Below are 17,901 nucleotides of genomic sequence, written 5' to 3'. Positions count from 1 at the left end.
CGGCTCGGAGTCCATGGCCGGAGATGAATCCAGTGGTTCGGTGACACGGCTCTTGTAAGGGGTGAAGTCAGTATCCGGCTCTATCGCCACTGAGAGTGCACCCTCAACGGCGGGGTCCATCCCTCCGCTCTCGGATGGTGCAACTTGCTCTGGATTAATGGCCGGAGTAGTTGCAGAGTTACGTCATACTCGTCGCGACTGTGCGGCGCGTCCGACATGGGCTCGAATCCGTCGAAGAGCAAGTCTCCATGGATGTCGGCCGTGTAGTTCAAGTTTCCAAATCTGACCTGATGGCCAGGGGCGTAGCTCTTGATCTGCTCCAGATGGCCAAGCGAATTGGCCAGCAGTGCGAAGCCGCCGAATACGAAGATCTGTCCGGGGAGGAAAACCTCACCCTGGACCGCGTCATTACTGATGATTGAAGGAGCCATCGAGCCTTATGGTGACGGCACAGTGGAACTCTCAATGAAAGCACCAATGTCGGTGTCAAAACCAGCGCATTTCGGCGCAGCAGTTGACTGGACATCTAGGGGTAAAGTACTGTTTCAGTGCGGGCTGCGCGAGCGGTACCAAATCGATCTCGGGTAGGGGGTCCCAAACTATGCGTCTACGACGGATGGTAACAGCAGGCAGGGGACACGATGCTTACCCAGCTTTGGGCCCTCTTGATGGAGGTAATACCCTATGTCCTGCTTGATTGTTCTTGATGATATGAGTATTACAATAGTTGATCTACCATGAAATTGTAGAGGCTAAACCCTAGAAGCTAGCCTATGATATGATTGTATGTTGTCCTACGGACTAAACCCTCTGGTTTATATATACACCGGAGGGGGCTAGGGTTACACAAGGTCGGTTACAAGGGAGGAGATATACATATCCGTATTGCCTAGCTTGCCTTCCACGCCTAGGAGAGTCCCATCCGGACACGAGACGAAGTCTTCAATCTTGTATCTTCATAGTCCAACAGTCCGGCCAAAGGATATAGTCCGTCTATCCGAAGACCCTCTAATCCAGGACTCCCTCAACCCTCAAGATTCCAACCAGGTACTTGGGCTCCCATGTGAAAACATCCTTGTTTGTGAGCAAGAAGATGGCTAATGCCTTCTCTTGATCTAGGGGGGAGGCCAGCACCTATGGTAAAGGTGGCGCCCGATGCCCCGTCTTCATCAACCGCCACCTGCTTAGTCTCAGCGCGATCTTGGGAGAATAGTTGCTTCTTCTTCACTGGTGCAGCCCCCGGGGCTCCCTCCTTACTTGGCCACGCTACTGCCGCAGCCTAGAAGGTGAGCCTGAGGGCCAACAAGGCTTCCTTGGTGTCGCCTACCACAGCGACGACGCTGCTTCTCCCCGGTATCTTCATGATATTGAAGGTAGGGTGAGTTGCTGCAATGAACTTGGCCAAGGTCGGGTAATCGAGGATGGCGTTGTACGGGAGGCCGATGCGGGCGATGTCGAAGTCAATAAGCTTAGTGTGATAGTTGTCGTGGGTGCCGAAGGTGACGGGGAGGCGGATCTGCCCCAGGGGGCAGGTGGAGCCGTCGACGACTCCGGAGAAAGGCTTGGTGGGGCGAAGCCAACAATGGGGCATGTGAAGCAAGCCGAACACTTCCACATAGAGCACATTGAGGCCAGCTCCACCGTCGATGAGGGTCTCGGTGATCGCCACGTTGCAAATGGTGGGGGTCCAGAGCATCGGGAGCGCGCCGGTGCGGTGGTCGTGGGGTGGTCCCTCGAGTCATAGGTAAGGTCGGCCTTAGGTGCCGCCTAGCCCGGAGGAGCTCCCTGCTGCACATGGGCAACACCCACCTGGTGAAAGAACTGCTTGACGTGGCGATCCAGGGGCAGCTACTGCGAACCACCGAGGAAGGCTGCGATGGCGTGGGGCGCTGGTGCCGCGAAGCGCGTGACGAAGTGGTCGTGCAGCTCCTCCCAGGAGGCCATAGAAGATCCCCGCAAGCTAAGCAGCCAGGCGCGCGGCGCGCCTCCGCGGTCCATGGGAAGCTAGTTGGCATGACCTTGTTGTCACCGCCGGCTGCAAACACAACCTCCTACTATGCCCGGAGAAAACCTGTCGGGTCCGTTGCGCCGTCATACCGGGGCGGCAGCTCTGGCCTGAACTTGGGTGGCCACTGCACCTGCCGCAGGGCGAGGGTGAAAGCTTGGAGGCCCTCGGCTCCCCGAAAGCGTGCGTCGATCGGGTCTATGGAGGAGAGTTTGCCATGAGAGCCAAGCAGCGGAGCGCAGCGGACAGATAGGCGGATCTTCGACGCACCCCTACCTAGAACGCCAAATGTCAGATTTCGGGTTCCGCGGACCCTTGAGAGGTTCGAACTCTAGGGTGCGTGTGCAGAACTCAACCTCCTTAGTCCTCTGATGACCTACAAGTGTAGGGGATCTATTGTAGCCTTTTCAATAAGTAAGAGTGTCGAACCCAATAAGGAGCAGAAGGAAATGACAAGCGGTTTTCAGCAAGGTATTTTCTGCAAGCACTGAAATTATCGGTAACAAATAGTTTTGTGATAAGGTAATTTGTAACAGGTAACAAATAGCAAGATGGCCCAATCCTTTTTGTAGCAAAGGACAAGCCTGGCCAAACTCTTATATAAAGGAAAGCGCTCCCGAGGACACATGCAAATTATCGTGAAGCTAGTTTTCATCACGCTCATATGATTCTCGTTCGGTACTTTGATAATTTGATATGTGGGTGGACCGGTGCTTGGGTACTGCCCTTTCTTGGACAAGTATCCCACTTATGATTAACCCCTATTGCAAGCATCCGCAACTACAACAGAAGTATTAATGTAAACCTAACCATAGCATGAAACATATGGATCCAAATCAGCCCCTTACGAAGCAATGCATAAACTAGTGTTTAAGCTTTTGTCACGCTAGCAACCCATCATCTACTTATTACTTCCCAATGCCTTCCTCTAGGCCCAAACAATGGTGAAGTGTCATGTAGTCGACGTTCACATGGAACCACTAGAGGAAAGAAAACATACATCTCATCAAAATATCGAACCAATACCAAATTCACATGACTACTTATAGCAAGACTTCTCCCATGTCCTCGGGAACAAACGAACTACCCACAAAGCATATTCATGTTCATAATCAGAGGGGTATTAATATGCATAATGGATCTGAACATATGATCTTCCACCATGTAAACCAACTAGCATCAACTACAAGGAGTAATCAACACTACTAGATACCGACAGGTACCAATCTGAGGCTTTGGGACAAAGATTGAATACAAGAGAGGAACTACGGTTTGAGATGACATGGTGTAGCGACCAGACCTCAAACAGTCCAATCTCTGTGCTCAGGTGTCATCCCTGGATCAGTAATGCTGACACCACACAGTACTTGAAGGATATATAACAGAGTAGCAATCACACACTTATTACATCGAGTGTCTCAAAAGAGAACTTATTACAATAAATATGGATTAAGGCCATCTAATAATAATGATAACAGCGGAAGGCTTGGAAGATAAGTGAGTCCATCAACTCCAATGGCATCACTAAGTATAGTACCACGACCTAAAAGGCACCTTACTCGTTGTCTGAAAAGTCTGCAACATGAATGTTGCAGCCCGAAACGGGTCAGCACATGGAATATGCTGGCAATGTAACACATAGAGAGCAATGAAGGAATAAGACTATACTATATGCATATTTGGCTGGTGGAAAGCTCTATGGTTACAGTTTTGCGTAAAGCCAATTTTTCCGTACTGCAAAGGAATACATTTTATTTAACTATCATGGTGGTTGTTAAACATTGAGAGTGTAGACACCCTCTCAATCCCAATTAAGCATCATCATTAAAACCCAACAAAATTATTTAGAGTAACATGATGAGATTCACATGATAATCCAAGTACTAGATACTCACGATGTCCATAACCGGGGACACGGCTAACCATGATTAGTTTATACACTCTGCAGAGGTTTGCGCACTTTTCCCCATAAGACTCGATCTCCTCCGCTAGGATTCTCGCACTACATGGTGTTTGAGAAACGGATGACCGAGACATAGTCTTTCAGAAGCGCTAGCACCTTACGATCAGGTAGACCGTTACGCCTACTTTCCCCTACATCTGCTAGTCTACCACTGTAAGAGTTCACACGACTTAATCAATTATGCTAGAGCCCACAGTAGCTTGTGGCTGCACACGGAAATTTCTAGTATGAATAATCTCATGATCCCTTTGAGCCTGGGTGGCGGTCCAAAAGAAAAACATGCAATCGCTAGAATACCCACGTGCCTCAATCCACCCAGATGTGTATTTAAGTTGCCACCTTAGATAAACCATTAATTTAACAATCTCACATCTGTCATGGATACACTCACCCAATCCACGTCTACTAGCATAGCATGGCATAATAAGAAAACATAGAAGTAACTCCCAAAGGTTTGATAATAAGACAGGTGATAGGTACTACCTCATCTACTTCCCAAACCCACAATTTAATTAGATCATAACCATGCAATGTGAGAGGATTGATCTAATGCAATAAAAACTAGGTAGAAGGAAGTATGATCAAAGTGTTACTTGCCTTGCTGATGATCCGCAAAACCTAGCGATTCAGAGTAACAAGCGGTGCACTCTGGGTACTCTATCGCAAACAAACAAGCATACAATAAGTACTCAACTAATGCACAGGTAAAATTTAAATAAGATATCTAACCAGAAAGTTCAACTTAAGAACTCCGGTTGGCAAAAAGAACCAAATTGAACGAAGCAACGAAATACAAATGGCAAAAGAAACAAACTTCGTTTACTATTATGGATCTAGGTTAAATTTTATAGAGGCAAAAACTTGTTTGAGTTGGTTTAACGGAAAGAGGGTTTCGAGACGAAACTCCAGGCTCTTGAATCGCCTGATTCCAATATACTAGAATGAAAATCGGATCAGAAATCGCGATCAGAAAAATCGCGGAATAAATCCAAGAAAAGGAAAAACGATGAACAGATTAACGAACGAACGTTCGTTATCTGGATCTAAACGATGAACGCGTTTGTTAAAACGAACGAACGAGCGAACGCTCGCTAAATAAACTAAACCGGAAAAATAAACCGAACCGGAGAAAATAAAAAACGGATCTAGGTTTTTGAAAAAAAAACGATCGGTTTTCTTCGCGAAAGCCGAGGCAACGACGGCTACCTCGGGCAGCTCCGGTGAACGATGGCGGGGCGGCGCGGCTCCCGTGCGGCAGTGGCGAGAGGCGGCGGCGCGCGCGGATCGAGGCGGCGGCGGCGCTCTTGGCGGCTAGGGTTTCGGCAGGAGCTGCGGCTCCGCTCGGGCCCTCGCGGCTATAAAAAGGCCGGCCGGGCCAGGTGTCCTGGTCGGACACGGCCCAGTTAGGTCGGTTCGACTTTTTAAAAAAAATTACGCTCAGAAAAAAAACAAAAGGAATACTAAACGGACTCCAAAAATCCCGAAATAAATTTTCCCCGGCTTCTAGAGTCAAGCCGCACAAGATGAACCTTTATTTGGGGCCTAAATGCAATTTTGAAAAACACACATTTTTCCTAAATTCAAATAAAATAGAAAATAAATCCAAAATAAAATTTATTTGATTTTTTTATTAAAACCTCAATATTTCTATATTTTGGGAAAGTCATTTTATTCCCTCTCTCATATTTTGATAATAGAAATAATTGAAGATAAAACAAATCAAATCAAATGATCCTATTTTCAAAATTTGAGAAAACTCAAATATGAAAATAACGAAATCCCCAACTCTCTCCGAGGGTCCTTGAGTCGCGTAGAATTTCTAGGATCAACCAAAATGCAATAAAATATGATATGCAATGATGATCTAGTGTATAACATTCCAAATTGAAAATTTGGGATGTTACAAACCTTACCCCTTAAGATGAATCTGGCGGTTTGAGAAAGAGGCGAGGAGGGTGAGGGAGTAGCAGATTCAACTTACTTACTGCTGGAAAGGTAGGGCTGTGCGATTTGATGCGCATTACTGCTGGAAAGACTTGTCATATGACTACTCACTATAGTCATGAATTACTAGCGCTACAACCGGGGTGATGCCCACCTTCAGTTCCCCACTCTAATCTGGTGCATGACACGTCGACCCGGATCCTGGCTATTCCACATGTTGGAGAAGTACGTAAGTAGGAGCAAAGAATCATGTGGTATATATAGTGTATATACTAATACTACTACTCACGTCGGAGGAGTGCGAACCACGGCAACCCAGTGAACCAGCAGGTGGTAGGCCATACAACTCTTTGTTTGGATCCCTGAGTGAACCAGCAGTGCGAACCATGGCACCCGAGTGAACCAGCAGTAGAAAACAATGTGGTGATATGGCCATAAAAAACAATGTGCTACAGTCCAGTCTGTAGCATGTACAATACTACTCCTCTTTGTTTGGATCCCTGAGTTAGGTCTTCTTTGATTCCAAGGAATTTTATAGGATTTATGGAGGATTGAAATCCTTGGGATTTTTTTCCTATGTTGGTGCTTTGATTCATAGGATTGGATCCCATAGGAATTTGTCCTATGGAATCTTTTGTACTACATTTCATAGGAAATTTAACATCCACTCCAACCTCTTTTTACAATTCCTTTGTTTTCCCCGTGGCATCAAACAATCATTGCTAATTCTATAGGATTCAAATGGGCATGCCACTCCAACCCTACACTTTTCCTATTCCTATGTTTTCAAAATCCTAGGAATGAAAGAGGCCCTTAGAGCTAGTTTGAGCTAGTTTGGGCTGAAATAGCCTCAAAGTATCCAAATAGGAAGGGTCAGTTTGATCTAGTTTGCTCTAACCCAGCTAAAAAACTAGCCCCATGGAGAGGTTCTAATTGGGTTAGTTCTCCTCGGGCCCACTAAAAGAGAACCAAAAAATCTCCCCTGCCTGCACCAGATCTTCTCCCTCCGACCCCCCTCGCACTACTCCTCTCTGTTCCCCATCGCGCCGCCGACCCAAGCGCCGCTCCGCCGCTCGCCCTCACCCTCATCCGGCTGCCCTCTCCCTCCTCCTGCCTCCCTCCTTCGGCCACCCTCTCCCTCCGGCCTCTGAAGCTCGCCCTGCTCCCCCTTCACCGGTCATCTTTCTCCCTCTATCGTGTGCGGCGGCGGCGCATCTACCAGGGAGGTCGCGAGAGGGGTGAGTTTTTTGTTCCTTCTCTGTCTCACAGCCATATCATTGATCTTCCTCGCTCTAGCGCTAATTCTGAATTGGAGAAGTAGATCCTAATTAAACATGGTATAGATTTGTGGTCCATGCATGGAATTGTTTGATGCTGCTTGAGGAGGTAATAAAACATTCTAGAGGCCCAAAGATTCAGTTCACCTTTCTAGGTATTTCAGTTTCAGGCTTGCATTATTTCTAGAGGCCCAAAGGTTCAGCTCACCTTTCTAGGTATTTCAGTTTCAGGCTTGCATTATTTCTAGAGTCCCAAATATTCGGTTCACAGTCGTTAGTAAGCGGCCCTGCTACCCATGCAAGTCTCGTCCTCAACTCGCAAGCGCTGGCGTCTGAGGGGTTCTCGAGGCTTGGGATCTACAGGGTCTTCCTCCAGAGCAACGATGACGAGATCCTCCCTGGGTGCGTAAGGGTCTCCGGGCTCCCTCCCTATCGTGAATGACTTCCGCGATGAGTTAGCTCATGCTTTGTTTCATGGATTGTAAATTTTTTTGAAGCTTGATTCACGACTTGTATGTTTAAGTGGGATATCTCATTTGTATGGACAAAATAAAATTTATCATGTTTTGCATGCTTGATTTGGAAAGATGGTTCGTTTATGTCAATTGTGAGTGGGAGGAGGCCACACAAGAGCCGGCCACACCAAATTCAGCAGGAAATCCAAAGTGGTCAAATGATTGAGAAAGAGCATTTATTGTCAATCTAACCCTGCCATCCAAACACCTCTTTGCTTTGAGTTAGTTCAGGGTTAGACTCTAACTCTAACCTCTAATTGTGTTAGAATTCTCTTTGTCTCGGTTCATTGCCATCAAACTTTCCCCATTCATGTGTTTTCAGTATCTTGCGAATCAAAGATGCCCGTAGACTGCTTTAGGTCCGGTCATTTTTTATAAACGTGTTATGTCCAAAATTTAATGAACGTGCTCCGGTTTCTACGAAAATAATCCGGTTTCATGTAGTAATTCATTTATTCTTCTATGGGGGGGTTGCATGTAATTCCTTAGGTCTGAAATGTAAAGTACCCCAGCATGGCTGCATATGCTCCGAGTTGTGCATGTACTACAACCTAGATGCTCTATGTCCCACATGTCGGCGAAAGGGAGCATGTGGAAATAGCCTAGGAGTACATATAGGAGGATAAATGCGTGAAAAAAATGTACTATGAAGAGTAGTTGCGGTTCGAAAAGGAGACCTAAAGTGATGACAGGTATAGGTCGCACGCACCCAACTAGTGGTACTAGACATACAACTACTTTTTCCCTCAAAAAAAGAGGTATGAGTGCTCAGTATCCTATTCTATTAACACGAGTCCTATCTGACAACAGCGTCCATGCTACAGCTAGCACTTCTCCCTCATTTCTCTCTTCTAATTCAAAACTCAGCTGACGCGCGATGGGCGGGGTGGGGATTTGCCGATGGTCGGTTTGCTCAACTACGGCCCCACCTCATAGTGAAAATGTTACAACTGGAATAAAAATGCCATATACTACTAATAAAACATTAAGGCCATGAGGCGATGCAATGTTGGTTACAGGAGGCAAGAATATAGATGCATCCATCGATGACATCCACCTCCTCGACTCAGGGCACCGATCCACTGAACGTTGGCCTTCTTCCAGCCACTGGAAGAAGGCCAGCGTCTTTCTGTCCTCGCTGGCCTTGTAGTGTCCCATGTAGATGATTTCCTCATAGACGTCGATGTGCAGGTCGACGGTTTCTTGCATGGCGAGGCGCTACGTGGCAAGCGTGGCCTCGAGGTGCACATTCTTTGTTGCGACCTCCGGCACCTGTAGGTCCACCAGGGCTTGAAAGAGTTCCTCACCATGGAGGCAGATGAGGGTGGCAGGCAATGAGGAGCCTGGGCGCGCGGGCTGGAGCAGTACGGCAAGGTCGTCTGCTCGTTTCTTGATGGAGGTGAACTTGTGGATGGAGTGGACCATCATGTCATTCATGCGAGAGGCGAAGCCGGTGTCGACGAGGGCTATGAAGCCGGCGGTCACCACCAGGCTCTAGAAATGTTGCGCGGTGCGGGACCGCAGGCCGGCGTCTTGGATTATCTAGCACAACCGACTACCGCTCGCATCCATCGCCACCATAGGTGCTTGTGTCTTCTAGTCAGTTGGTCTTGGATTGGAGTGAGTAGTGTTGCGCACAGACTAGGAGTAGATGGATTGGAGTGGTGGGGCGCCTTTATATGAGAGTCCAAACTCTGTTGCATTCACATTGTGTTGGCTCTATTCTGCTTCCCCAATGAATTCCCTCTACATGCTAATTGAGTATGCATCATTGAATGTTCAACGTCTCAAGAACTGATGCCCTCTCCCTCCTTGACATTCAAGCCATATCAATGTAAATGCGGGTCAAGAAGAGACTAGTTACTACATTGTGCACCGCGGCCGTGTGGGGGTGCGACGCGAATGGCACAGGCATGTTGTTATTGCTCCACTTTCTTGCTTTGAACTCATCACTTGTAGTAACACTCAGTAAATTAGACACAAAACATGATGGTGACAGACCAGTCTACCTCCGTCCTGGTTTATTGCTCCCCGTCGTAATCCGTGCCAAAATTATATCATTGAAAACTATGTTCAAATACAAATCAAATGATATAATTTTTGTTGACATGCACTAACATTTTCTTAGTTAAATCTTTGGTCCAAATTTAGCACAAATTACAAAAGGGACAAATAAACCAGGACCTAGGCAGTACACCAGGTCGAAGAAAGTGATACTACATATAATTAACGCCAAATAAGAGCAAGGGATCACACATGTCATTTATGACTGGAATAAAAATTTCATACACTAACAAAATATTAAGGCCACAAGGTGATGCAGTGTTGGTTATAGGAGGCAAGAAGAAAGCTGCATCCATCGACAACGTCCACCTCCTCGACTCAGGGCGTGTAACACCCCGGATGTAACTTGCCATATTTGTAACTCCAACTCTTGCCTTTTTTGGCTTAAGTTATGAGATTCCCTTCGTGGTTGGGTTTTGTCTTTGTTTTGCATTTTGTTCATGTCCTGCATTTCATATCATGTCATCATGTGCATCTCATTTGCATACGTGTTCGTCTCTTGCATCCGAGCATTTTCCCCATTGTCTGTTTTGCAATCCAACACTCCCACGTGCACCGGCGTACCCCTTTTGTCTCTTTTTGTGAGCGGGTGTTAAACATTTTCGGAATGGACCAAGATTTGTCAAGTGGACTTGGTACACCACCGGTAGACCGCTTGTCAAATTCCGTGCCATTTGGAGTCCGTTTGATGCTCCAACGGTTAACCGGGTAACCGCAAAAGCCTCTTGTGTGTTGCAGCCCAACACCCCTCCAAAACGGCCTAATAACCCATCGAAACCACTCCCATGTCCTCCGCCGTCGGATCACGATCGGCTAGGCGAAAACTACACTCCATTTGGACACTCCTACATCCTCCTAGCTATAAATATGTGCACCCCGCACAATTTTCGGGTGAAAACCCTAGATCCAACTCTCTCTCCGCGCCGGACATGTCCGCGCACCGCCGGACGAGATCCCACCGCCGCCCATAGCCAACCGCCGTCTGCCACGTCACGCCAGCCCTCCCCGCCGCCGCGCCTCACCCGCCGGCCCGCCAGGGCCCGCGCAGGGCCCTCCGAGCCTGGTCTCCGCCGTGCCTCCTCCCTCCGCCGCCCGAGTTGCCGGCGCCTCCGCGCCCGGCCGCCGCCCGCCGCCTCGCCGCCCGGAACGCTGCCTGCCACATCATCGCTTGGCCGCCGTACGGCGCCTCCCATGCCCGGCCGTCGCCCCGCCGCCTCCGCTGTGGAACACCGACCTATTGTTCTATGCATTTAGTAGATTCATGCCATGCCTTTGTTTGCTATGATATGTTCCTATAGCATGTTGTTTGCGTGCTCTAAACATGGCTTCCTGATGTTATTCCTGGCATGTTAGTATTTTCACAAAGTCTGTGATGCTGATATCTTTTGCACTTTTGCCATGCTTGTTTGAACCTGCTCTTGTGTGATTTAGCCATAGCTCAGTGTTCTTGTTTTCTCAAGCATCACTTGTACATCACTTCCATATGCTTTGTTGCTATGGTGGAGTGCAGTAGCTTAGTTACTTGTTGAATTCTAGATGGCATCGTGTTGTTAATCGCAGAATTGTGCCATTATTGTTGTGCTTGCCATTTGCAAACCGTGCATCCGTTTCCGGTGATCCTTATATCGATTTCAACCGAAATCATCTCATCCTTCCAGCGGCACACTTGGTTTGCCAAGTTGATGCCTTGATCATTATTTTCCTTCCGGAGCACGCATATGCATTGCATATCACATCTCGCATATCATGCCATGTTTTGCATCATGTTGCTTGTGCATTGCACCGTGATTGATAGTTGGTCCTTTGCTTGTGTTCTTGCTTTGGGTAGAGCCGGGAGATGAGCATGTGATCGAGGAACCTATTGAGTATGCTAACAAGGATCAAGCTTTCGTCAACTCTGAGAACTTTGCAGGCAAGATGATCATACCCTCGAAATCACTTCTATCTTTGCTTGCTTGTTGTTCTCTCTATTGCTATGCCGCGCTACCTACCACTTGCTATATCATGCCTCCCATATTGCCATTTCAAGCCTCTAACCCACCTTTCCTAGCACACCGTTGTTTGGCTATGTTACCGCCTTGCTCAGCCCCTCTTATAGCGTTACTAGTTGCAGGTGAAGATGAAGTTTGTTCCATGTTGGGATATCATTATTATCTCTTATTTACTTTAATGCATCTATATACTCGGTAAAGGGTTTAAGGCTCGGCCTTATGCCTGGTGTTTTCTTCCACTCTTCTCGCCCTAGTTTCCATCATACCGGTGTTATGTTCCTGTATTTTGGGTTCCTTACGCGGTTGGGTGTTATGGGAACCCCTTGACAATTCGCCTTGAATAAAACTCCTCCAGCAAGGACCAACCTTGGTTTTACCATTTTCCTACCTACCACCATATACCTTTCCCTTGTGTTCTGCAGACTCAAGGGTCATCTTTGTTTTAACCCCCCCCCCCGGGGCCAGTGCTCCTCTGAGTATTGGTCCGAAACGGGCAGCCTGCGGGGCCACCTCGGGGCAACTCGAGGGTTGGTTTTACTCGTAGCTTGACCTATCAGGTGTGCCTGGAGAACGAGATATGTGCGACTCCTATCGGGATTTGTCAGCACATCGGGCGGCTTTGCTGGTCTTGTTTTACCATTGTCGAAATGTGTTGTAACCGGGATTTCGAGACTGATCGGGTCTTCCCGGGAAAAGGAATATCCTTCGTTGACCGTGAGAGCTTGTGATGGGCGAACTTGGGACACCCCTGCAGGGTTTTGAACTTTTGACAGCCTTGCCCGCGGTTATGGGCAGATGGGAATTTCTTAATATCCGGTTGTAGAGAACTTGACACTTAACTTAATTAAAATGAATCAACCGCGTGTGTAGCCGTGATGATCTCTTTTCGGTGGAGTCCGGGAATAGAACACAGTCTCGTGTTATGCTTGAACGGAAGTAGTTTCAGGATCACTTCTTGATCACTTATAGCTTCTCGACCGTCCTTTGCTTCTCTTCTAACTCTTTTGCGTCTGTTAGCCACCATATATGCTTAGTGCTTTGCTGCAGCTCCACCTCACTACCCCTTTCCTACCCTTAATCTTAAATAGTCTTGATCGCGAGGGTGTGAGATTGTTGAGTCCCCGTGACTCACAGATACTTCCAAACAGATGCAGGTGCCGATGATGCCAGTGCAGGGGACGCTACCGAACTCAAGTGAGAGTTCGACGAGGATTTGGGCCCTTACTATGTTTCTTTTCCGGATGATCAGTTGAGGAGCCCAGTCGGGACGATCGGGGATCTAGCATTTGGGGTGGTCTTTCTTTATTTTCATTCCGTAGTCAGACCTTTGATTGTACCTTTGATGATGTATGACGTTTATGTATTGTGTGAAGTGGCGATTGTAAGATGACTCTTTATCCCTTTCTTATTCTGTACATGGGATGTGTAAAGATTACCCCTCTTGCGACAGACGTACCATGTGGCTATGCCTCTAAGTCGTGTCCCGACACGTGGGAGATATAGCAGCATTGTGGGTGTTACAAGTTGGTAATCAGAGCCTTCCCCGACTTAGGAGCCCCCTGCTTGATCGAATCGCTGACGTTGCTGAGTCTAGAAGAAAATGTTTTGAGTCTTACTATTATATATATCGGAGAGTAGGATTATTTTTACTCCTCAGTCCCTTCGTTGCTCTGGTGAGGTCTCCTGACGTAGAGTTTTGACTCTTCTCTCCTCAAATTTCATGAAGAAAATTTTAGGCTCACGCGGGTATTCTTGGAATCGTTCTGATGGTTTCGTGACTAGAACATTGTTCTTGGTGCCTCCTGACATTTAGGGGTTGTGGAAGTGTCCCAGGGAGTTGAGCTCTAAGGTGTTGTCGTCACAATTTTATCGTTGTAGTTCTGGAATACCTGAGTTCGCCGACATCAAAAATTTCTTTTATGCAGTTGTTGGTGAGATAACCTCAACGCCACCCAGTACTGGGGCGGGTGTTCGGGGGTATTGCCATAACTCATATAACGGATGCTTTTCGAAGGTTGAGGTAAATGATTTCCGAAGGTTTCTTGGTTATGTGTTGAAGGATGGATACAGTTGGATGTAGGATTTGCTAGTTTTGGGTGAGATATTATGCTTCCCCTGTATCCCCTACACCTGATTGCATAACCAGAAAGTTTCGGGAGTTTTATAGGTGGAAATTCAAGTAGCTCTAGTATTTCTTCCCGCAGATATTTGGCTTGTGATTGGGTAATGCTTACCAATTATTTGTTCATATCCGTACCTTGTTGATTTATTCTTCTACCTTTATCTAAGTTGCTTCTCAATTTATGGAAGTGTGATGATTTACTTTGGAATTCATTCATTCCTTCTTGTTAGAATGTTAAGGCTTTATGTTGCAATTTCGATCCATTGATTCAGCTTGAATATATGTCTTTCAGGATGCTAACAAATGTCAACCTCTTCAGGATGGCTCCTCCAACACGTCAGAATCCGGACCGCAATGATGGGGAACAGTCGAACCCTCCGCCACCACCTCCACCTCCGGGGGCATGGAAAGGTGTCATGGTAGCCACCAATGCCAACACTCAGATGCTTTTGCAAGTCTTGCAAGAGCGCAACTGTCAGGACCCCGATTCCAGGTCACATCGATCTAGCCGGTAACACTTCATATCACTTTGCGGCCTCACGCACGGTATTCCCACGGGTGTCGCCTCACCATGGCCTGGGACCGTTTGCACCTTTTGGCTCACGTATATGATAGTGCCGCTAGCATCCATATGACAGGGAACCCGGGCCGACATGGCTAGTCTTGAACCCAAAGCGGCACCAACCTATGGGGACAGGCATACATGAATCACATCAAGCAAGTCGGTCAACAGCTTGTGAATCCGGGCTGTAGCACTAGGCTAACAGGACTCCGAGAACCTGGGCTGTAGCAGGCTAGGCAGGACTCCAGATGTCACCGCGTGACATTTCCCCGAGGGGACAGACACAGGAACCAAGTGAAACACATGCCAGCTAGTCAAGTGTCCTGAGCAGTAGAGCTGGGGTAGGAGGACTCCGGTGAACCGGGATGTAGAGGACTACTATGGCTCATGGAAGCACTAGACTACATTTCCCCATAAGAGAGGCTGCCAAGGATAAACAACTAGATTGTCGGATCCCACACATACCAAGCATTTCAATCATACACACAATATGCTCGATATGTTTAAATACAACATGGCATCACAACATAACTCTACGACTCAAATATTTATTCATTAGGCTCCGAGGAGCGAGATATTACAAACATGGGTCTCATGACCCAACAATCATCGCATACAAATCAAAGCACATGCGGAAGCTTAACATGTCTGAGTACAGACATCTACAAATGAAAAAGGCTGAGAAGCCTGACTATCTACCAGATCCTGCCGAGGGCACAAGATCGTAGCTGAGGTATCAAGCTAAACGTCGAAGTCCACGCGAAACTACTAGCGAGACTGAAGTCTCTCTGCAAAACATAAATTAAGCAAACATGAGTACAAAAGTACTCAGCAAGACTTACATCAGAACTAGCTACATATGCATCGGTATCAACAGGGGGGTGGAGGAGTTTAACTGCAGCAAGCCAGCTTTGACTCGGTGGCTATCTTAAACTAGGACTGAAAGTAACTCTTTTGAGGTGGCGCACACGAGTCCACATATTCACCATATCAATACACCACTATGGATCTGCTCCCGTCTCCCTACGAGGACGCCAACCATAGCACTCACGCTTATCTTGCGCATTTTAGAGTATCCACTTTCACTTGTCTATGAACTGTTATAGGCAACCCAGAAGTCCTTTACCGCGGACGTGGCTATTCAAATAGTTTTATACCCTGCAGGGGTGTACTTCGTCACACATGTTTCCACCACTTAGCGTCTGCACACGACATGTGCTCGGCAGACTTCAAGCAAAAGCGGACGTGGGTGTAGACCACGACCTGACTAACCGCACAAGTCTCTAGTCCAGGTTTATAGCCTATTCGGGTTCTATCCGCGAGGAGATCCGGCCGGAGTTTCGCTCATAGCCCCAAACGATGTGTGCAGGGTTCCCGAGACACCAAACGGGCACCCGGTACACCGTGCCACAGTGTATCTACCGCATCATAGCCTACCCCAAGGGTCAGCGCTACGCACGGCCGCCAACACATATCCTATAAACACCAGAAACTAGTTGCAACTCCTGGACAGAGGACGACATGGGTCAGCAAGTCGAGTGGGGTCATATTTCAGGGTCCAATGTGTGGTAGTAGCTGTTTCATGGATCACAAACACAGAACTCAGTTCCTGAGAATGGTTTCAATGAGACAACCCACCATGTACTCCTACATGGCCTCTCACCGCTACCTTTACCAAATTGTGTTCACACACTTAGCTCACACACAGTAGGACATGTTCACAACTTTCCAATTCATCCCCGATGAATCAGACCTGACACAACTCTAAGCAATAGCAGGCATGACAAGCAAACATGAATGAGTAGGCACATCAGGGCTCAAACAACTCCTACTCATGCTAGTGGGTTTCATCTATTTACTATGGCAATGACAGGTCATGCAAAGGAAAGGGGTTCAACGACTGCAACATGTAATAGTTGAATCATCGTTGTCCTAATGCAGTAAAAGAGAACAGGACCGAGAGAGTGGGTTTGTATCGGAATGAACAAGGGGGTTTTGCTTGCCTGGCACTCCTGAAGATAATTATAGTTCTTCATCGGTGTCATCGATCTCATTGTCGAAACCACGTCTATCGAGAGGGGACAAATATCGGCAACAGAGAAAGAAACACAATCAATGCAATGCACAATATGATGCATGATCATGACATGTCAATATGCTGTGGTTTGAGCTAATGCAACTAGCAACATGTTAAATGGAGTTGGTTTGAACCCTAGGTTCAAATTCAAACTCCATATGTGAGAGTTTAAATTCCATTTATATGAATTGGCCTAAACAGCAGCCATAAGTTTTTCTAACATGCATGAAAATGCCATAAACCGATTCCTTGATTTTTCTGATGATTTTTCATATATAGATTATTTCATTCTGAGCTACGGTTGATTTTATATGATTTTTAGAAGTTAATAACATTTTTTGGAATTTCCAGAATAGAAATAAATCCATAAATTACATTATTGCATCAGCATTAGGTCATGCTGACCTTAGCAGGTCAACAGGCACCATCCAGGTCAAACCTGACCAGTGGGGTCCACTGGTCAGTGACCCAGTGCATCCTAGGTCAATGACAGGTGGGTCCTGCTGGGTTATAAACTAAACAAAACAAAAAATAAACCCGGTGTTAATTAGGCGTGGGGCCCTTGTGTTAGTGAGAGAGGGGGTTAATTAGTCGGGGTCATTAGCGGCTAATGACGTGCCACGTCATCCAAAACGGCGGTTCGCCGCCGGCGCTAAACAAGACACGACGGGGTTGCCCGTCCGGCCAACTCCGGCGATGGGAGCTCGCGCGGATGGGCTCTACGTGTCACATCCCTAGCTTCTGGTAATGCACTAGGCTAGACCTCATGTGTGCATCATGTTTAAATTCTGAAAATTTGAACTGAGGGAATTTTGGAAGCCTCAAAAACTTAAATAAAAGAGGGGCAAAAACCCTAGAAATCTCATTCATTGCTCCAAAATGCTCTTCTTAAATGTTTGATAATTTTTGGTAAGGGTTCTGGTCCCAACCAAAATATTGAACATTTATAAGGAATTAATTTTGGGACTTTGGATTTAATTCATTAGCTATTTCAATTTGAATTATATTCATATAATTAGAATATAATTTCAAATACCCCTGATATATTTTATAAGCTTTTGGAAAAGTCCATCTAGCAATATAAAATATTCAGAGGAGTTTTTGGCATTGTTTGAATTATTTTAAATTCAAAACAGTGGCAAAATAAATTAAATAAAACAAAACAGAAGAAAAAAATAAAACAGAGCAGAAAACCTACCTGGGCTACTTACCCGCAGCCTACCTGGCGCCACCAACCGGCCCAGCCGGCCCAGCCCGCCACCGTTACTCCCCCCCCCTGTCGTCTTCCTCTTGCCAGTGGGAGCAGCTGCGTGCTCGCACGCGCGCGGCCGAGGAGGCCACCTCCTCCCTGCCTGGCTGCCTCCTCCTTCCCTGGTTCCTC

This window comes from Triticum dicoccoides, chromosome 2A (assembly GCF_002162155.2).
Source record: "Triticum dicoccoides isolate Atlit2015 ecotype Zavitan chromosome 2A, WEW_v2.0, whole genome shotgun sequence".
NCBI lineage: Eukaryota > Viridiplantae > Streptophyta > Magnoliopsida > Poales > Poaceae > Triticum > Triticum dicoccoides.
Note: the sequence above shows the minus strand (reverse complement) of the source record.